We start from the raw sequence: 22,009 nt of genomic DNA, 5'->3' as shown, positions 1-22,009 counted from the left end.
CCTTCTCGTGGGTATGTGAGTTGCGTGGATCATGTTTACTATTTTTACCTCTGGTGGGATTTTTTTCTGTCCCCCAGTGTTCGGCTGGCGAGGCTCATCCTCATCTTCACTTGGTGTTTCCCTTCCCTTGTGTTCGGCATTTAATTTGCCGGTCTGCTGAAAGACCCAACATTCTCTATGACTGTGGTTCGCATGTTTTCCGGGGGTGCCATGAATTTGGAACAGTCTGTCCAGGACTTTGTTTAGACCGGATGGTCCTTCTTTGCTGCCTTTAAATGGCTTCTTTTGTTGACCGGGTCGAGAGCCCCTGAATCCGGTGTTGACCGTTGTGTTGTCCGGACTTTCTTCCTTGTTTCGACGTTTATTTTTATTGCACCGTGGCTTCCCGTTGCCATCCCTTATTTCGGATGTACTTGGGTCGCTGGTGCCTCTACGGGCCAACCAGCTGTCTTCACCCGCGCAAAAGCGGGTCATAAGGCTTTTTAGGGCTGTCATTGTCCTTGGCTTTTCTTGGCCGAGGTGTCTGGCGAGCCATTCGTCCTGGATGCTGTGCTGAAAGGCCGCTAGGGCTTCGGCATTCGGACAATCAACAATTTGATTCTTCTTAGTGAGGAATATGTTCCAAAGCTTGCGGGCGGACTCTCCGGGCTGTTGAATTATGTGACTTAAATCGTCCGCATCCGGAGGTCGGACATAGGTCCCTTAAAATTGGCCCCGAAGGCATCCTTGAGTTCCTCCCAACTTCCGATTGAATTTTCGGGGAGGCTTTTCAACCAGTGCCGAGCTGGTCCCTTCAGCTTGAGGGGAAGGTATTTGATTGTGTGGAGGTCGTCCCCACGAGCCATGTGGATATGCAAGATAAAATCCTCAATCCAGACTCCGGGGTCTGTCGTTCCATCGTATGCCTCTATGTTCACGAGTTTGAAACCCTGTGGAAATTCGTGGTCTAGTACCTCGTCGGTGAAGCACAGAGGGTGAGCAGCTCCTCAGTATCTGGACATGTTTTGGCATGCTGTCGACTGTTGTTGTGTCCGGTGTTGATTTTGAACTAGTACTCGATCAGTATGATCGTTTTGGTGACCATAATCCTTTGCCAGAGCGTGTCCTCTAGATCCGTAGATGGACCTAGTCGCGCCGGCCCTTTTGTCCAGTAACTCGCATAAATCGTGTGCGGCGTCAATGGCTGCTTTGTTGCGGTTACAAAGTGGTTTGTCCGGCCTGCTGGCCGTATTGTTCTTCGGTGGAACAGCCTCATCATCGAATTCTGGTAGCAGCTTGTGCTTAGGATAGCTCTTTGTGCGGCGATCGTCGTCGTATTTTTCTTCAGTGTCTAGCACTGTATTCCATCTGAGATTGAGCGTTTCCTGGGCGGCCTTAAGCCTTTGCTTCTGCTTATTTAGACTTCTCGCAGTGGCCATGAGCTTTCTGTGGAGGTTATCTCGTTCCAAATGTGTTTTCGGGATGATGAATGCATCGTCGTCCGGGCTTCGCTCCTCTCCCAGGGCGGGTTGATGGGTTTGGCCCTCGGGATCGCTATGATCGGGTGTCTGTTCCGGGCTGTGTTCAGCGTGACCTGGCTCGTCCTGCTCCATTGCTAGGTCCATATGGTCGTTGTTGCCTTTGGAGTTGTATGGGGTGTCGATCCTTCGGGCGCTGTTATCGCTATTTTTATATTGGCTGGACTTAGAGCGGCGTCTGCGCTGATGTTTTGGCTTTTATCCGAGGGTTTTGTCCTTCATTTTATAGCCATCGTCCTCCTTTGGCGTCTCCACCATGTATATATCATATGATGAGGTGGCAGTCCAGCGCCCCATGGGTGGTGGTTCTGAATCGTCTCCTGCGCCGACGTCCATACCGTCGATGTCATTAGAGTCGAAGTCAAGCATGTCTGTTACGTCGTCGACAGTGGCTATGAAGTGGGTGGTGGGTGGGTAACGAATTTCTTCGTCGCCTTCTTCCCCCTTGAACCGGACATAGTTCGGCCAAGAGTCTCCTGACAAAGAGAGAGATTTTAGTGAGTTCAACATGTCGCCAAGGGGCGAGTGCTGGAAGATATCCACGACGGCAAATTCCATTACCGGAGCCCGGCCAGAATCGGCGGGCTCAGGGGCGCGCGGTCTGGGACCTACCCCTGGACACAAGTCCAGGGGTCCAGAGACACAGGCTTCCTTGGGGATGAAGTCCGTGTTCGGCTCTTCTGCCGATGAGTGTGCGGCCTCTGGGGCGGGGTCCATCCACCCATCCTCGGACGACGCAATCTGCCCCGGATTTAGGTCCGGGGCTCCTGCAGGTGCGATATCCCGAGTATTGTCTGACAGCAGGTCTAAGTCGTACTCATCGTGACTGTTCGGCGCTCCGGGCGTAGGCCCGAATCCATCGAAGATCAAGTCTCCATGGACATCGGCCGTGTAGTTCAAGTTTCTGAATCCGACCTGATGGCCAAGGGCGTAGCTGTCGATCTGCTCCAGATGACCAAGCGAATTGGCCCGCAGTGCGAAGCCGCCGAACACAAAGATCTGTCCGGGGAGAAAAGTCTCACCCTGGACTGCGTTGTTGTTGATGATTGAAGGAGCCATCGAGCCTTGAAGCGACGACACAAAGGAACTCTCATTGAAAGCACCAATGTCGGTGTCAAAACCGGAGGATCTCGGGTAGGGGGTCCCGATCTGTGCGTCTAAGGCTAATGGTAACAGGAGGCAAGGGACACGATGTTTTACCCAGGTTCGGGCCCTCTCGATGGAGGTAAAACCCTACTTCCTGCTTGATTGATCTTGATGATATGAGTATTACAAGAGTTGATCTACCACGAGATCGTAGAGGCTAAACCCTAGAAGCTAGCCTATGATGATTATGATTGTGTCTCTAAGGACTAAACCCTCCGGTTTATATAGACACCGGAGGAGGCTAGGGTTTACACAGAGTCGGTTACAAAGAAGGAAATCTATCATCCGGATCGCCAAGCTTGTCTTCCACGCAAAGGAGAGTCCCATCCGGACATGGGATGAAGTCTTGAGTCTTGTATCTTCACGCTCCAATAGTCCGGACAAAGTGTATAGTCCGCTGTCCGGATACCCCCTAATCCAGGACTCCCTCAGGCGCCATGGCGACTGAGAAGAGGCGGGGGATCGAGAGACAATGGGGGCGCGACGGAGGCAAGCAGAGACGTGGGGCTCTGTTTTTCGCTCAAGGAAGAAGAGGGGAACGGCGGTTCCTAGATTGGGAAGGGTGGAGGGGGTAAATGAGCGGCGCTCCTACATATTCCTCTTTTATGGGGAAGGCGCGGGCCGCCCTTTTTTTTACCATTAACTATGAAGTGATGCAGGCATGCTGCAGCCACCCCACGCACGACCCCCACGTCACGCACTCAACGCGGATCATGGGGAAGCACAACTGGCAAAGAGATCGTGGAAGTTAAGTATCTGCCACGCGTGCCCGCGCACTGCTTTGGGCCTGGCCCAACTACACCTTGCGCTTATGTGTGGCCCAGGCCGGGGGCCTCCTATCAGTGTACAAAAGTACAGGCTCTTCTGTACCTCTTACTTGTGCACGGGCAGTTGTAGCCACACCTGTGGCCGGGCCCGTCAGTGCAGCAGAAGATAAAACACGAAGACTACCAAGGCAGATACTCAAGTCAAGGAACAAGGAGTAGAAGATGAGCTAGACCTCCCCTGGAAACATCCTTGCCGGGGCAACCTACACAGCACCAGCAAGCCCATCACCCTTGAGGCTGAGAGTTTTGACCCCATCAACAATGTTAAGACCAAGATTTGGGAACGCATGCATGGTAGCATGCAGATCTTCACGAAGATTGATAGCCTGTGAGTCCACGTGGGACCAGAAGACAAAGACCCCCGGCAAGACCCTTGCCAGGGATGACTCTAAGGCCCACGGCAAGCCTTGCCAGGGACAATTGCTGGGCCATGGCCAGGCCCGTGCCCGGCAAGGATTCGTCGCCTCACCACCAGTCCAGTGCGATGACCAGCGTGCCAACTAAGCAGGTGCCTGCGTGGTGGCATGAAGATCTTCGTGGAGGCTCTACCATCGCGCCAACACAGCAGCTAGCTAGCCAACGTGGCATTGCATGCCTCGTCAGCCTAGACGCGTGTCGAAGCAAGGAGGTGCGGCGACGGACGGGACGACTTCTGTTGTCATCCCCGATAAAGTAAGATGGCACGTAGGCAGTGCATTAAATGCGTTTCTCCTACGGTGCCGAGCGATAAGCTCAGACACTGTAGCTCGCTTTCCACCTCCTGTGTGCCACTGTGGCAACCCCTTTTACGTATAAAAGGAAGACCAAGGCGTACTGAGAGAGGATTCAGACTTTTTGGACTATGCATGCACCGCAGCTAGTTCAAAAGCTCAAGAAAACATATATCCACACAAGCAAGACTAGGGTATTACGCATCTTTGCGGCCTGAACCTGGGTAAAAATCCCCTTGTGCTGACTGCTAGACCTGCTCTTCGTGTAGCTACTCTCCCCGCCGAACATAGAAGGGCTTCCTGTGATCCCTATAGGTGTTTGTTTCCACCCCCCTCGACTTGTCGCAAAAGGTTTTCGACAAGTTCAAGGTGTTGACTACAATGAGATTTTCTCAAACTATAGCGATGCTTAAATCCATTCGAATCATGTTAGCAATTGCCATATTTTTTGAAATCTGGCAAATGGATGTCAAAACTACATTCCTTAAATGGATATTTCTTAAAGAAGAGTTGTATATGATGCAACCAGAAGGTTTTGTCGATCCTAAAGGTACTAACAAGGTGTGCAAGCTCCAGCGATCCATCTATGGACTGGTGCAAGCATCTCGGAGTTGGAATATACGCTTTGATGAGTTAACCAAAGCATATAGTTTTAAACAGACTTGCGGTGAAGCATGTATTTACAAGAAAGTGAGTGGGAGCACTACAACATTTCTGATAAGTATATGTGAATGACATATTGTTTATCGGAAATGATGTAGAATTTTCTAGAAAGCATAAAGGAGAGTTTGAAAGGAGTTTTTCAATGAAAGACCTTGGCGAAGCTGCTTACATATTGGGCATCAAGATCTATAGAGATAGATCAAAGACACTTGATAAGATTTTTCAATGAGTACATACCTTGACAAGATTATGAAGTAGTTCAAAATGGAATAGTCAAAGAAGGAGTTCTTGCGTGTGTTGCAAGGTGTAAAGATGAGTAAGACTCAAACCCGACCACAAAAGAAAATAGAAAGAGAATGAAAATCATTCCCTATGCCTAAGCCATAGGTTCTATAAAGTATGCTATCTTGTGTACCAGACCTATTGTGTACCTTATCATGAGTTTGGCAAGGGGGGTACGATAGTGATCCAGGAGTGGATCACTGGACAGAGGTCAAAGTTATCCTTAGTTACCTAAGAGAACTAAGGAAATATTTCTCGGTTATGGAGGTGCTAAAAGAGTTCGTCGTAAAGAGTTATGTCGATGCAAGCTTTTACATCAATCCAGATGACTCTAAGTCTCAATCTGGATACATATTGAAAGTGGGAGCAATTAGCTAGAGTAGCTCATGCAGAGCATTGTAGACATAGAAATTTGCAAAATACATATGAATCTCAATGTGACAGACCCGTTGAATAAACTTCTCTCACAAGCAAAACATGATCACACCTTAGTAAACCCTTTGAGGATTGGTCACATGGCGATGTGAACCATGGGTGTAATCACATAACGATGCCATCTATTGGTGTTAAATCACATGGCGATGTGAACTAGATTACTGACTCTAGTGCAAGTGGGAGACTGAAGGAAATATGCCCTAGAGGCAATAATAAAGTTGTTATTTATATTTCCTTATATCATGATAAATGTTTATTATTCATGCTAGAATCGTATTAATCGGAAACTTAGTACATGTGTGAATACATAGACAAAACAAAGTGTCCCTAGTATGCCTCTACTTGACTAGCTCGTTAATCAAAGATGGTTATGTTTCCTGACCATAGACATGTGTTGTCATTTGATGAACGGATCACATAATTAGAGAATGATGTGATGGACAAGACCCATCCGTTAGCTTAGCATAATGATCGTTGAGTTTTATTGCTATTGCTTTCTTCATGACTTATACATGTTCCTCTGACTATGAGATTATGCAACTCCCGAATACCGGAGGAACACCTTGTGTGCTATCAAACATCACAACGTAACTGGGTGATTATAAAGATGCTCTACAGGTGTCTCCGAAGGTGTTTGTTGGGTTGGCATAGATCGAGATTAGGATTTTTCACTCCGTGTATCGGAGAGGTATATCTGGGCCCTCTCGGTAATGCTCATCACTATAAGCCTTGCAAGCAATGTGATTAATGAGTTAGTTACGGGACGATGCATTACGGAACGAGTAAAGAGACTTGTAGGTAACGAGATTGAACTAGGTATGAAGATACCGATGATCGAATCTCGGGGAAGTAACATACCGATGACAAAGGGAACAACGTATGTTGTTGTGCGGTTTGACCGATAAAGATCTTCGTAGAATATGTAGGAGTCAATATGAGCATCTAGGTTCCGTTATTGGTTATTGATCAAAGATGTGTCTCGATCATGTCTACATAGTTCTCGAACCCATAGGGTCCGCACGCTTAACGTTTGATGACGATTCATATTATGAGTTATGTGTTTTTGATGACCGAAGTTTTTTTGGAGTCCCGGATGAGATCACGGACATGACGAGGAGTCTCGAAATGATTGGGTGGTAAAGATTGATATATTGGAAGGTGGTGTTCGGACACCGGAAGGGTTCCGGAGTGTATCAGGTACAAACCGGAGTACCGGAAGGGTTGCGAAGTTTATCGGGTACAAACCGGAGTACCGGAAGGGTTACTGGAACCCCCCGGTGGAAGATATGGGCCATACGAGCCATGGGAGGAAGGCTAACCAGCCCACAAGGGGCTTGTGCACCCCCCCCCACAAGGGAGGAGGCCGAATTGGACTAGGGAAAGGGGGCACCACCCCCCTTTCCTTCTCCTACTCCCTCTCCTTCCCCCTTTCCACCTTCCTATGAAGGAAAAAAGAGGGAGGGGGGGCGATTCCTACTAGGAGTGGAGTCCTAGTAGGACTCCCCCCTCCCTTGGCGCGCCCCTGGTGGCCGGCCTCCTCCTCCCTCCTTTATATACGGGGGCAGGGGGCACCCCAAAGGACAACATTGTGTTAGCCGTGTGCGGTGCCCCCCTCCACCATTTACTCCTTTGATAGTATCATTGTAGTGCTGAGGCGAAGCCCTGCGCAGATCACATCATCATCACCGTCATCACGCCGCCATGCTGACGAAACTCTCCCTCGACCCTCTACTAGATTAGGAGTTCGAGGGACGTCATCGAGCTGAACGTGTGCTGAACTCGGAGGTGCCGTATGTTCGGTGCTAGATCGGTTGGATCCTTAAGATGTTCGACTACATCAACCGCGTTAACATAACGCTTCCGCTTTCATTCTACGAGGGTACGTGGACACACTCTCCCCCTCTCATTGCTATGCATCCCCTAGATAGATCTTGCGTGATCGTAGGATTTTTTTTGAAATTGCATGCTATGTTCCCCAACAAAGGGGAAAACCAGTAGCTATGGAACGAGTCTCTTGTCTCTTGGTTGAAAAAGGGTAGAAAGGCATGACAACGCACTAGAGAATGACCAGGTCGATCGGTTTGTTGTCCTCACATAGGAAAAAGGTGGCTAAAGAGAACAAAAATGGGATGTAATCCACATATGCTGCCTGGATATTTGTTGCTCTAGGCAACCATCCCTCCCTCGCCACCCTATGTGTCTGTGGAGGTACATAGTAGTGGTGCACCCACTATCTGAATGGGCCTCCCCATGATCTTATTGCCACTTTTTTTATGTTTGTATAATGCCACCAGTAAAATCAAGCAATGCTACTGCTAAAGTGCTGCCACATTTAACTAATGCCGCATTAAGTCTAATGCCATCGATAAATTTAAGCAATGCCATTTAATGTCACTGGATTATTTCAGGGTTAGCTCTTGATAGTGGATGTATTAAAGATTTTTGAGCTAAGGCATTCTAATGCTTTTCCACATCTAGTATACCAACGATGAAACTTGTTACTACCTTCAGTTTTTTGCACTACTAATGCTTATAGATTACATACCTCACTTCATGATGTTATGATAAGTAGAAAAATGTACAGTGTCACCAAAATGCCAAGGCGGTGATGGCATTTTATTTCAGTTAAACTGCACAAAAAATTATGAAGAGACAAGGAAAGGTCAAGAGTGGGCACCTCCTCCTCCTATTGTTTTCTTGATTCGTTTGATCAAGTTTTTATGTTTGATCGATTATCAAGATTGGGATAGCAATTTTTGAGGCCCCCTCGAGTTTGAAATGATATTTACCTTGAAAGTACATGGTTTGCAATTTTTTATACTGTCATTAGTTAATAATGCTAGTTACCTTCAGAATTTTGTATTTGGTCTAGTGCTGTTGCACAGCCAGTATACTAGTGCTGAAACTTGTTACCATTAGATTTTGTATAGTTAATGCTTATAGAAATCTTCCAGTGCTAGCTTATGGCAATATGAGCAGTAAATCCATTGGATTGTACCCCGTAATAAAAAACTACTCTACTCTTGCACTAGCCACTGGATTAGTGTATATGTGTACTATTCGACTGGTGTTGCATTAGCATATAGACATATATAAGGTGTGGCAAGCTTTCCTAGATATGTGCTCAAGAAAACTACTACCTATTTTTCTAAATACTAGACGTTTGGGTACTTTAAATTGAACTGGAAAAACGTCTTATATTAAGGAACCGAGGGTGTAGAGTTCATTCAAATTATGCCGGCGAAGCTAGTCACACCTTTACTAAAATTAATGTTCATTATGTCATCGGAGGAGGTCTGCATGTTTGTCTCTATTGCCCGTCGATTACATACCTGACATGATGATGTAATGGTAAGTTTTTTTTGTACAGTGTCACCGAATTGTCAAGGTGGTGATGGCATTTTATTTTAGTTGAATGCACAAAATGCTTAAAAGAAGAGGAAAGGTCAGGAATGGTTCAATCTTTCGGAAACTAATATGTATGACTTCCTGACATCGGCCGTTGTTGCCTTATTTATTCCTTCAAACAGGTGGTTAGAAACAGTCTTGCTACATTTTCCCATTAAGAAATTGGATCTTATATTTGTGAGTCTATGCTTCAACTAGTGCCACTTTTATAGTAATCACACTTTCAATATCTATGCAAACAGGGATGCTCGATATTAGTGGAACTGCACAAGAAGTCCAAATGGTTCAACATTTTGAGCATTTTTTCTTTCCAAACAGTTATATCCAATTGGTGGCACTATGGTTTGCTACTATCTTGCTACTGTTTTTGTACTGTCATTAGATAGTAGTATTAGTGGTTTGCATGTAAATTTATTGTCAGGGTGGACCTACATTGGTGGTGCTGGACATGATTCAATGATTGGATGCTCAATTTTGGTTGTTGCAAACATGTATATCCTTAGTCTGATGAAGAATAGGCGCTATATTTCTGCTCTGTACCAGCAAATTAGTTCAGTACCAAGTTGTACAGTGCAACATATGACAGATGCTAAGCGGAACGACTAGCAGAGGCATGTTTAAACCAAAAATACAAGGTGGGGTATATGTTAACTAGTTGGTTGATATTTGTGCAAACAGATGTTTGACAGTTGCTATTTGGTGAACAAACAAAGTGACCTCAATTTTAGTGGAACTGCACAAGAGAATAGTATAGTCACTGCATGTAGTGCCATTTGAAAATAGGCACGGAAAGATTGGATAGTCACTTCATGGACTGCACAAAAGTAGTATTGTACTATTTATTGGACAACAGTAGGTGCTTCATTGCTTTGTTCTGATTATCCAATGGGCATCCTTTTGCCAAAGTTAAAGTTGCATTCCGAAAATAGTCTCGCCGTGTGATTGACAGATGACTAACTCATATTTCAGTGGATGTTCCTCCATCATGTGTGGTTCACTCTCATGGTTCCATCTTTTGGTGAAACCACTTACGTTTGCAAGTGGATATGTAGACTTCATAATCAAATTTGTATTTCACTCTGTACTGAATGTTGGCCCAGAGAGCATCAATGTTATAGCAAGAACATATGTTTTTTCTTGATCTTTGCTTTAGGAGCTACATATTGTATATGATTTGTGAACCATTGAGATGCATTAACATGTTGATCTTATGCATGGGAATCGTACTAGTTGGTTGTGAATTTGGGCTATTAATGGGAACATATTACAAAGCCATGCCTACGAGTCTCGTGTGAACATTTCGAACGGATCGGCTCTTCCTACGGATCGGCTCTTACTACTATGCACAACATGATCCTTATTTCTCTCGTTTCAAAAAAATGATCCTTATTCCTGTGTGCTCAGTGTTACAAGTTACTAGCAGTTCCTTAATTCTGTCCGCTCAGTGTTTACAAGTTACTGATCGATCACTAGCTAGCCTACTAATACGCTCCTAATAGTTTTAGTTGCGAGGAAGATACAAAGGTGGCACTTTTTTGAATAAAAAATTCCTACCTCTGAAGAAACTGAATGCTGTTCCGAAGAAAATGCCATGCGAATCGAAAGAAACTGCCAGCAAATATGTTCGCAAGTGCCTCATCTCCTAGCAAACGTTCATCAGCTATTGTGATCCTACACGTGCACTATCCGACCGACTCGATCCTACATGAATAACCAGCGGATCACACACGTACCTCATCTGGATGAATCAGGTGCACTCATTTGACCGTCATGCCGATGTGCGACCCAGAACGGACGGGACGCACCACTGACGGGAGGGGACGGGACAACACAGTCATAATTTTAGTTTTTCTAGTTTTCCACGGCAAGCTGGCGTGCTAAGCCATGCCAGCTTATGCATTGAATTCCAATGACCGCGATGTCCGTCGTGTTTCCCGTGACATGCTGGTTCACCTACCTTCCGCCTATAATTAGTGGTTCCCTGCGTTCTCCGGTGGCACCATCACCCAACTCGCCCTATCCTCACAAGCCACCACCAGTCCGACATCGCTCGCCACTTGCCCTTGCTCTCGCCATGTCCTTCATGCCCCCGCCCGTCCGCAATAGGTGACGCCGGAGGCGGTCACTGCCGGAACTAGTGTTCGGTTTTTCACCGGAAGGCAGACGGAGGGAGGAGGCATTCTATCGGTCTTTAGATGGCAATGCGGAGTATGAGGACTTGTTGGAGCATGACCGCCTGGCGGAGGAGCAGCGTATCATCGATTTGTGCTGCTAGCGGGGCATGGAGCAGTAGCACACTAACACTCTGAGTCGCGAGTAGAGTGCTCGCAACTGGGTCGACTTCGTGGGGGGGCGCCCGAAAAATAGCCCTGGAGGCTGTCAGGCACGCACGCGTTCGTGACGCCAAATTTTACTACCAGCTCGTCAAGTGGGTTTCCCGCTTAGAAGCCGAAGCTTCGGTGGACCACGACGGCATGGAAAGGGCCAACGCGCTCGAGCAACGAGCTCTATCGCACCTCTGGCAAGTTCGAGGTGAGGAGGAGGATGTCGGTGCTGGCATTTAGCATGTATGGCAGATGGCGGCTGACATCTTCTAGTTAGCTAAGAGTAAGTTAGTACTTGTACACTAAAGTATTAGTGGGAGTAGATAGTTAACTTGGCTTTGATGGTTGTCAACGTGGAAGTTTAGTACTCTATATCTGGATTAGACCTCTTACTTTGCTCTGAATGTTGAACTTTCTGTTTGAACGTATGGAATGGGCTGTTATTTTTTTAAATGGGTTATATTTGTCCGCCATGGGTTTAGAGGCTGACTTGCGGGCGTACTAGGTTGACGCGTACACAACTAGGAGATGATTGTATGTGGAGAGGATGACAGCAGGGACCCACCAGGGTCATGGCAGTACGCAAGCAAGTGCCTCCTTATTTCAAGCCAAAAAAATGGTTCCTTCTAATGGATTTCTGACATCCGGGTCCCATGCCATTGTCAACATAGTCAATAAACGAGAGAATTGCACAATGAGCGGCTGACACCAAGGACCCAGCTGCTCGCCCAATTCATTTTGTTTTTGAGACGGAGCAGGGTGTCAACTGGGCTGTGCGGGGCACTCTGGCCAGTCTTGCCAGCTTTTTTTATGTTTACCACAAGACCAGCCCAGTAGGTTTTTTTTCTTTCTGAAAATAGCTATCCCGGTTTTTTTGTTCTTTTGCAAAATACCCAACCGAGGCCTACTTGCTTTTGTCAGCCCTGCTGGGCTGTAAATCTTTCAAGACGAGGATAGTTTCATTCGGCTTGCGCACAAAATGGTCTATCAGTAATGATACATGGGCTGTGTACATTTTTAAAACACAGCAAACTGGCAATTAGTTCCATTTTTTTTCATTTCAAGATTTTAAATTCCACTAATTTTTATGTGTGGACAATTATTTGGATTTTGTATTGATATAAATTATTTTTCAAATTAGTTTGAATGTGACTCAAAATTTCGAGATTAAAAACAGTTCGGACCACACCAAAATATGCAAAATTTCATAGTATTTTTTAACCGTGGCCACAATATGGGCTGTAATGCTAACAAAAAGAATACGGGCTCCAAAAATATCCTTAAGAATTAGCAAATGGACTGTAAATTATTACAAATAATGGCAGATGGGCTGTATGCTGTTTTCGCATATTTGAGGCTGACTTGTGCGCCTACTATAGGTTGACGCGTACGCTTTCCTAAAAAAATGTTGATGTGTATGTAAGGTTGTGCCAACAACACAAGAGAGCAATGACTATTAGATGTCCATCCAACGGCCGTCGTGCTTCTTCAATCTCTGATCTTCCTGCTCCAGCCGCACAAACCAGCGCCAGCGGGACTGCCTGCTTCCTCCTTCCGTGGCCGGCTGTGCTGCCGTGCAGGCCTCATCGGCCCACCCTACTCCCACCGCTGGCCAGGCCATCCCTCTACCCATCCGCACCTCCTGTTATTTTCCGGTGATGTCAGCCTCACCCCAAAACGACCAGTCAGACCTCGTACTACCCTCAGCATGAGCATCCACTACTGTGGCTTCACCAACTCAGAGTCGTTCCCTTCTTGGGGTTCGCTGTCATTCACCGCATTGGTGCTCTCGGCGCGGTGTGGTCAACATGGTTAACAAACGATAGCCATCGGAAGAGGGATGTAAGTGGAGACGCTGACATTAGGGACCCACACAAGCAAGTGCCTCCTTATTACGCGAAAAAATTATTGCTCCTGCTGACAGCGGGACCCACTGGCAAAATCTTGGCACAAAAGGAAGTGCCTCCTTATATGCGAAAAGACTATTCCTCCCGATGACAGCTGGGACCCGATGGATTTGCTGACTGACTTATGGGCCTACTAAGGTGACGCATATGCAGGACTTTGTCAACTTAGTCAACAAATGATTCTAGCAGCTGGACCGTTGGATGTTAATCCAACAGCCGTGCTACTTCTTCAACCTCTGACCTTCTTGCGCCATCCGCCCAAACCAGCACCGGCAGGACCGCCTGCTCCTGCTCCCGTGGGTGGCAATGCTGCCGTGCAGGCCTCACTGCCCCACCCTAATCCCACCACTGGCCAGGCCTTCCCTCTACTCACCCGCACCTCGTGTTATTCTCCGGCGACGGCAGCCTCACACCAAAGCGGAACCAATGAACCCTCGTACTCCCCTCCGTGTGGGCATCCACTGCCCCGTCTTCCTCGTCTCCGCATTGTTCCCTTAGCAGGCCTCGCTATCGTCCACCGCCTTGGTGCTCTCGGTGTGGCGTGGTCAATGTTGTCGACGAACGACGGCCATTGGAAGATGACTGTACACCGTGAGGTTGACAGCTGGATCCACCAGCTACATCTTCGCACGTAAGGAAGTGCCTCCTTATTATGCACAAAAAATATGATTCCTCCCCCTGATAGCTGGGACCCACCACATATATTTTCGCACACAAGGGAGTGCCTCCTTATCCTTCCTGACAGCTGAGACCCACCCAGTCGAACCGTACATAGGGTTGTCTGCCTGGTCGCGAATGTGTATGTATATAGTGGTTGATCGGTCTCTCTGCAAGGACGAACAATGGCCGAGTAAGTAGCGGCATGTGTCGTAGTAGAGTCCCCGATGTAGCAGTTCAGGCAGTCCCGTCTAAATCGTGTACGCGTACCTACAGCCACACGGCAAAAAATACGGCCACGTACGTACATATGGGCAGGGTCTCGAACGCCTACTCGCGCATATGTACGGCCAATGCTCGTGTACATGGAGAGGCAACGAACCATAGTTCATCGGAAGCCAACCGGTTGGGTCAGAATGGAGAAACTGCGACGTGTTCATTGGGAGGCAAAGAAATGTGTCGTGTTCATCAGGAGCCAACCATCTTGGACAGAACAACCAAAACGAGCTTTGACGTACCGCAGAACGGAGGAAACGACCTTCTGTTTGACCGCATATGGTCGAAACAGGGCCCTGTTCATCGGAAGGGTCTGGCGTACCGCAAAACGGAGGAAACAGACTAGTATTTGAGTGCCTACGGTCGAAACGGGGTCCTATTCATCAGGATGCAAAACAGCGGAAACGGAATTCTGTTGGAGCGCCTACGCTCGAAATGGGATCCTGTTCATCCACCGTCTACTGCCTCGCTCTAGCCTCCACGGGCTATTGTTCATACACCGTCGACTGCCTCGCTCCAACATCCACCTGCTACTATTCATCCATCGCGTCTTCCTCCTTCCTCCACGGGCTATTGTTCATCCAACCTCCACCAGCTACTGTTCAACCAGCCCTCCATGGGGGCCTGTTCATCCACCCCCAACTGGCTCAGGTGTGGCGGCCTCCTCGATCGGAGTCATGTTCATCTAGCAGCTACGGCCTACTACGACCACGGGGTCCTGTTCATCCAAGCCCCATCGGGAACTGTTTGTCCAACCCCCAACAACGGTCACTGTTCATCAAGAGGCAGCTGGTTCAATCGGCTTCAGTTAGCAGCAGTAGCGATGGAAACGCTCGGGTTCAGTTAACAGCCAAGAGATCGATCTCTTAGGTTCAATAATGTAGCTAGTGGAATCACTCGGGTTTAGTAAGGAAACGCCTTCCTCAGGTTCAGTTAGAGCCAACGCCTCGCAAACACATGCGCCTACATACAAGAAAAACGCGCAAACCACAGTGCATCGCTCGGCCCCGACCACCCACCGTAACCGGGAACTCCCCAAAATTTTCCTCGCCCTTGCTTCTACCATGATTTTTTCGTCATGGACGGCCCAAAGAATGTCATGCAGGTGCGTCCCCGGCACGCACAGGACGAAAGGCCATTTTCTATCATGATTTTTGTCATAGAAGTAGGAGCCCACCACATCTATGATGATACGTGGTTTTGTCACAATTATCGTCATAGAAGTGTCATAAGCATGACAGAATTTTTTTCCGTTCGGGCCAAAATGTCATGAATGTGTCTTTTTTTGTAGTGCCCGGGGACAAATAACTTTCTTCTGTGACAAAACACTTTTTACTAAACAACTAACTTCATTATCTTGCAATTTACTCTAGTTTTATTCTTGCAAAGTAGTTCTAGCATCACACCTACAAAATAGTTTCATACTTGTTTTAGGTAAAGCAAACATTAAGGTGCGTAGAGTTGTATCGATGGTCAATAGAACTTGAGGGAATATTTGTTCTACCTTTAGCTCCTCGTTGGGTTCGACAATCTTATTTATCAAAAAAGGCTATAAACGATCCCCTATACTTGTGGGTTATCAGAACCGACTAGTGCAAAAGACTTGACTGTTAGGATTTTTGGTGAAACCGATCAGAATGGCTCGGTGTGACCGAACTGCAATGTCTAGGCAAGAACTTATTTTAGTAATTCTGATCGTTTCAACTCGGTAATTGTGAAATGAAACAACTTCACTACAGAAACTTGGTCAGGCCATCTCGGTGGGACCGAGATCTATTTTGGCTGTACCGAAATGTTAGGGTTTGGCATGTGGCAGTGTATGAGTCATCCCAGTGGGTCTGGATAGGAACTTTTCGGTGGGACCGAGATGGACTTTAGGGTTTTAGATGAAAGTGCAGTGGAGAAGTAGTTGAGGATTTTGGAGCAATACCAGTAAGCACTTGAGCAATTGAGTCATGACCAAAAGCTCATCCCCTTTCAATAGTATTGGCTTTCCTATGGACTCATTGTGATCTTGGATCACTTAACCAAAAATGTAGAGTCTTGGAGCTTTGTCAAACTTTGTCCTTAGCATTTTGATGGGTCCATGATCACTAATCCTTGCTATGCCAATAATTGATCTTCTCTGAAATCTATTATCAATGAGAATTAGATCAATGACTTATATGTTGTTATTAATCACCAAAACCACCCGAGGATTAGTTGCACTTTCACAGAGCTTTGGAGAACTTCGTGTTTTATAAGTTGTTTTAGGGTGTTCTTTGTTATTCTGGCTCTTTATGCATGTGTTAGTGTGTGCTTGTACGGGTCAAGGACTTTGTATTATTTTGTGATTTGAATACAAGCATACTTTCTAAAAGAAGGATGATTTTATTTTGAAATTAAATAAGGCATGGGCCAGCTAAGGTGGTTCATAGGGAAAACCAACAGAAAATATCAACAAACCAGAAAATGAAGGTGGTGGGATGGAGAGGGTAGATGAAAAAAGGGATGGCCAATAGAATATTATGCATTTTAATGTAGGAAAGATACAGAAGACATGCATTTTCTCCACACACAAAATACGAAAGAGGTGCAAGTGCACGTGGGTGTCTTTTTTAGAGTCTTTCTAGTGTCCCGGGTGGACATGTGTCCTTGGGCTCCGCCGCTACGACGATGTTTGCTCTAGAGCCGACACAGAGCTTGGGAGGTAGTCCAGGAGTGGATGCAGACTGTGATCTGCATCAGCAGCATCTGGAAGATGGTGGATCGCGTGTTGGGTTCGTGGTTCATCGATGGCATGTATGGTTTTCTCTTCTGACATGTTAGTCGTGTGGCGGTGCCAGATCTAGAGTTTGATGGTGTGTCTGGGTGTTGCTACAGTCTAATTCATTTAACGTAATGTGTTTGCTTTTGGTGAGCCACCTTGGAGGTCCATAGAGCTGCATATCAGCAATGGAGACGCTTCGAGCTCGGGTGTGAAGGTGGTCCGTCATCTTTTTCTGTGGTGGCTGTTGTGGTGATGCCAGAGGCAGGTGACGAGTGTTGGTGTCAATCTCAGAGGATTCTTTGTCTTAATTATAATTTAATTCTTGGCTGGTGTTCCTTGGTGCAAAGGCTAACGATCTGCTATCTTTTCAGTATTGCCAGGTCGGCGTGTCTATGGCTTAACTAATTGTTATGATATAAATGAGACACATATTACCATGTAAAAAGAAGAGTCTTTCTAATGTCGAGCATGGTACATTTGCTAATAAAATTATTTTTTCTTTTATCGTGGTGGTACCATGGAGGAAAAATTATTGCGTTCTACTAGAACCGATTAAGTGAATCCGATGTCTATATAATTGTGTTGTGTTTCTTTTGTTGTTTTTTTGTTTGAGGTGAAATTCACCAATATGGTGAAGATCTTATTGGTCGATATCCACCACCTCTAGGGGATTATCCCAGCTCAAGTCCATTCATCGCGCACAATTTTCCTTCTTTTTCGGATGGGCGACTCATGGAATCTTTAGAAAACCCTTATTGGCAATTAAGATCGTGAGATTGAACGAGTGACAATGTATGTCTTCCGGTCCAATTGCAATATATTACGAGTTGATATCATATTATGGAGAAGATGTCTCCAGTAATTTTCATTATAGTTCTTGTTGTAAGAGTTGCTTTGTAATTTCTTGAATCCTGGATACGAAACATTGTACATATAATGATCGTCGAGTATAAATAAAGTTACACTGGGCTAGAAAAGCTGCCAACTTTAGCAGTAAACTAGATGGATACGCGTGCTTTGCCGCGCCAGGAAGTCCTGCCATGATCTATCAGTTACACCTTTTTATACAATTTTAGTTCATTCCTCTGAAATCTGATAATATCTGGAGCATGCTAGGGAAAAAACATCACACAAATATTTAAACATGACCAACCAAGAATAATACTGATAGTACATCTTAGGTAGTGCATAAAAGGAAAACAAATTTAGAAGTTCTGAGTCAAAAAGTTAGAATAGTAGTTCCGATCCACACTCTTCCTACTGCACACCTATCTAACAAAACAAACATCTATTTGGCTGCATATAGCATAGATAAATATTGTTGGTAGCTAGTTGACATTGGTTAAGAGTGAACAATGTTGGCATTTACATGGGTTCTCGAAGGGGTCATCTGCAACCTCTAAAATACCCTTTGTCAGGAGGACACAATCTATCGAAAGCCTTTGATGCATATAGAAGGGTAACACCACCACATCCTGCATAACCATTAAAGATGAACCATATTCTCAGGATAGTAATGCATAAGATACAAACTGAATAGGAGAAATGAACACCAAAAGCAAGATACTCCCTCCATTCATAAATATAAGATGTTTTGGATATTCCAAAATGGACTACATACAGACTGAAATGAGTGAACAAACACGCTAAACGTGTCTATATACATCCAATGCAGATTTTTTTAGAACATATTATATTGATGAATGGAGGGAGTATAAATTTGCTAGGATCAATGAACACCAAAAACTATTCAAAGCCATATTCAAAGTTTACATGGTGTAGTACCTGGCACGATACCCTCTTCAATAGTAGCTTTATTGGGCATTAAGTGCATCTGTTACTCCATCCTCGCTAACTTCAAATTTACTGGCTCCTCCAATCTATAGGATAGGTCACAGTACACAGGTGAAAACATATATCAACAACTTCAGGAAGCCACATGTATGAACCAGTCATAACAACAGAAAAGATTTAGCATGCAACGAATCACATATTATTACTATTAACAGTCCGCTAGCAATGCAATAGTATCCACAAGCAGAGAGGCAAGACACACACCCATTTTCAGTCAATAGAGTATTGTGAAATGCTAGTCTGAGATAACATTAACGCGTTTAGCATATTTATCAAAAATAGGTAATGATAATTGTAAAATAGCAAATAAACCTTTTCACTACTTGCCATGCTTGAGTAATTGAATTCTTGGAACATCTGCAAATGCACAATGCCAGATTGACTTGGCTCACTAAGACAGGTTTGAAAACAGGAGACACAACGGCTCCAATTTGGTGCCTACAAAAGTGTAAACGGTATCACATCACTAGGGAAAAACGAATCAAAAGCAGATTTAAAGCAGCCCCAGGGATTCCAATTTGGTGCCTACAAAAATCAAATACGCGACACTATAACATTGACAACACAAGTTCTTCCAATAATCCAATAAGCCTTGAAATTTTTGGTCGTACAGCTCCAACCAAAGGATAGACTCTACAAGCAAAATGTCGTCTTGCTTTTCCAACCAAATCTTCAACAAGATCACCAAAATGACATCCCAATTGTTTAGCATGAATCAGTTGCACAAAAGTCAACCGAAATCATATAAGGATCGCAAACTTCTTTTGTGTTTACGTCTTTGGTTGACATACACAAATGTTTAGAGTTCCCACCATTGTTATTCAATGTGCTATCTATCTAGAGGGGATAGCTGTGCAAAAACCACGAAGATGCATTCATGAAAACCTTACTGGTTTAATTATCGATCAAAAAATGCATGATCAAAGCACGATAAATACAAATAAGGTTCTTGCTTGTCGGAACTTCCACAGATAAATCAATAATGGAAGGTAGGGGAACAAAAGATAGTTCTCGTGAGTCCTCACTTAAGAATCTTTGTTTTGGGAAGGAGAAAACCCTGGCCTTTGCATCCGGCGATTGGAATCTTCTTACTAATTAACAAAACATGGATACATTTTCGAAATAAACATATATGGAAGGAAATTACAGCTGGGAAAGGATTTTTTATTTCCAACATAGTATTAGATATATGATGCATAACAGAAGATTCAGCAACATCACAACAGGGAATCTGAATGTAGCAATTTACATCTGGCAGGGCGAACATTTAAGGTCTATTTTTTTTAACAAAATGTAAGTCTACTCACCAAAACTTATGGAATTCAATTATTAAAAAAAAATGAAAAGACATAAATCGATTGATTTGGATCGGCTTAGGCCCATGGTTTCAGTTTTATGCACATGTAGAAAGATGATTAGTACATCTGCAAGTTGTACATGATAAACTAAACACACAATTGGCTGAGGTTCCGTTTTGTGCACAAATACAGACTACAGAGATGATTAAAACACATGGAAGAAGAGTGGTACTGAACTACTGATTAACACTGACAAGAACTATCCTTACATACACCAGTTCTGTTTTATGCACACGTACATAGATGATCAGTACAGGATAAGGGAAAAAGAAATTGGCTGGGACATATATTTCTTTGGATTACCTCCTTGTAGCCAGAAAAGCCAGCTGAGCTGTTGCCATTGTTCTGCTCCAACAACCTCACTAGCGTACCTCACGTGCATCCTCGGCAATCCTCGGCAGTCGGCACCACCGCTGGATTTGTCCGGCTCACCATCGAGCACCGTGGTCTCGTGTCCATTGGGTCATCTAGGTCCATCACTTCTCCTATGTCGAATGGCATGGAAAAAATATCTTCTGTTGATGCAGCATCCCCACACCCTTCCATCGCCTCCTGCGCACATGGTTAGCCGCCGCGAATCAAAATGTTGAATCAAGAAAAATGGTGGTGGGGATTGGCTGGGCAATAGGAAAAGAACAACATTGGGAACCATACCTATGGAACAACAACGGTGCTCGGTCCAGAACGACGGTGAATATGCCCGGGTATGTAGACGATTAACACCGGCAATAGGAGTTGCAAGAGATGCACATGATTTGGAGGAGGCGCCCGGCGGCGGCGCTAGGGCTTGGCAGTAGTGGGGGGTTGGGGAACGACCAAATTGATTGATTTGGATCGATCGCTCCCAGTCGCTTCGCTCGATGAAGAACCTCGTCATTTGTTGGGTTGGGCTACTACATCTAGATGGGCTTAGGCTCCTCTCCCTTGGGGAGGGCGCGGCGCGCCGCGGCGTGTTGGGGTCGCAGACGGCAAGAGGAAGGGCGAGTGATGCTGGGAATAGAAGAAGGAACAGGTGGCGATGGCAATAGCGATGAAGAGAATCGACCATCCCAAAACCAGACCCACTTACCGCCTACACAAACTTTTCCTGAAAAAAACTTACTGCCTACATAGCCCCGATGCACCAGAAGCTCTCATTTCCTGGGAGCTTATAGCGATAAGAGCCTCACCACCTAAAGAGGTTTATCTAGCGTGAACCATTATGAAATGAAGTTCTAAAAAAGTTGAATATCATACTTACTTTTTATTGATGTTATAAATTAGTTTAGAAGAGGGAAAAATATGTGGTGATAGAAAAATAAAAAATGATATCCAGAAAATGTCTGTTGGAGATGTTTTCCCAACAGACATGCTGATTACCTTTCGATTCTCTAGCGCAAATCGAGACGCAAGCCCTATACCACGTCAGCTTTTCATAAGTGTTCGATATAAATATTGTCGTGACGAACACCCTATCCTTTGTCCTCTCCAAGAAAATACTAGGCACATGTGCAGGGTGGGGGTCTCAAACAAGCGACCTCCTGCAGGCAGTGGTGGAGCTTCGTGGGGGCCATCCTGGGCTGCCCCCCCAGCTCATGAAGAAATCGTTGATTAGCTATTATTGGGCCATGAATCCTGAAAAATCAGCACATATCTCATAATTTTGCCCTCCTTGGCCCATTGCCCCCACCAAAGCTTAGTCCCAAGCTCCGCTACTGCCTGCAGGAGTGGCGACACACTTACCACTTGGACTAAAGCGGTTTGGCGAACATGAATGGTTAAACAACTTTATGTATGTGAAGCCAAATCATTTTTTAAATCATTTTGTCATTAGAATTTTTTTCGAGAATCTCGATTATTTGCCATGTTCGAAAGAACAAAAATCCCTATTCTTATAGGGGAGTCTTTCTAATGTTG

General features: G+C 45.4%; 1 long non-coding RNA gene across 3 annotated transcripts; it reads right to left on the bottom strand.

The window, feature by feature from the left end:
• Window positions 1-18,014: 18,014 nt before the first annotated feature.
• On the bottom strand, window positions 18,015-21,121 carry LOC119291168. Of its 3 annotated transcripts, XR_005142246.1 has the most exons (5): window positions 20,768-21,118; window positions 20,417-20,665; window positions 19,068-19,193; window positions 18,687-18,781; window positions 18,015-18,376 (listed from the first exon to the last, which is right to left on the bottom strand). It is a non-coding gene; the product is annotated as an uncharacterized LOC119291168 (long non-coding RNA). The 3 variants fall into 3 exon arrangements; XR_005142245.1 differs by having other exon boundaries at window positions 19,068-20,665; window positions 20,768-21,121; XR_005142244.1 differs by lacking the exon at window positions 19,068-19,193 and having other exon boundaries at window positions 18,039-18,376; window positions 20,768-21,115.
• Between the last annotated feature and the right edge of the window lie 888 nt (window positions 21,122-22,009).

Source organism: Triticum dicoccoides, chromosome 4B (assembly GCF_002162155.2).
Source record: "Triticum dicoccoides isolate Atlit2015 ecotype Zavitan chromosome 4B, WEW_v2.0, whole genome shotgun sequence".
Lineage (NCBI taxonomy): Eukaryota > Viridiplantae > Streptophyta > Magnoliopsida > Poales > Poaceae > Triticum > Triticum dicoccoides.
The sequence above is the reverse complement of the archived record's forward strand: the minus strand, read 5'-3'. Positions and strand labels throughout refer to the sequence as shown.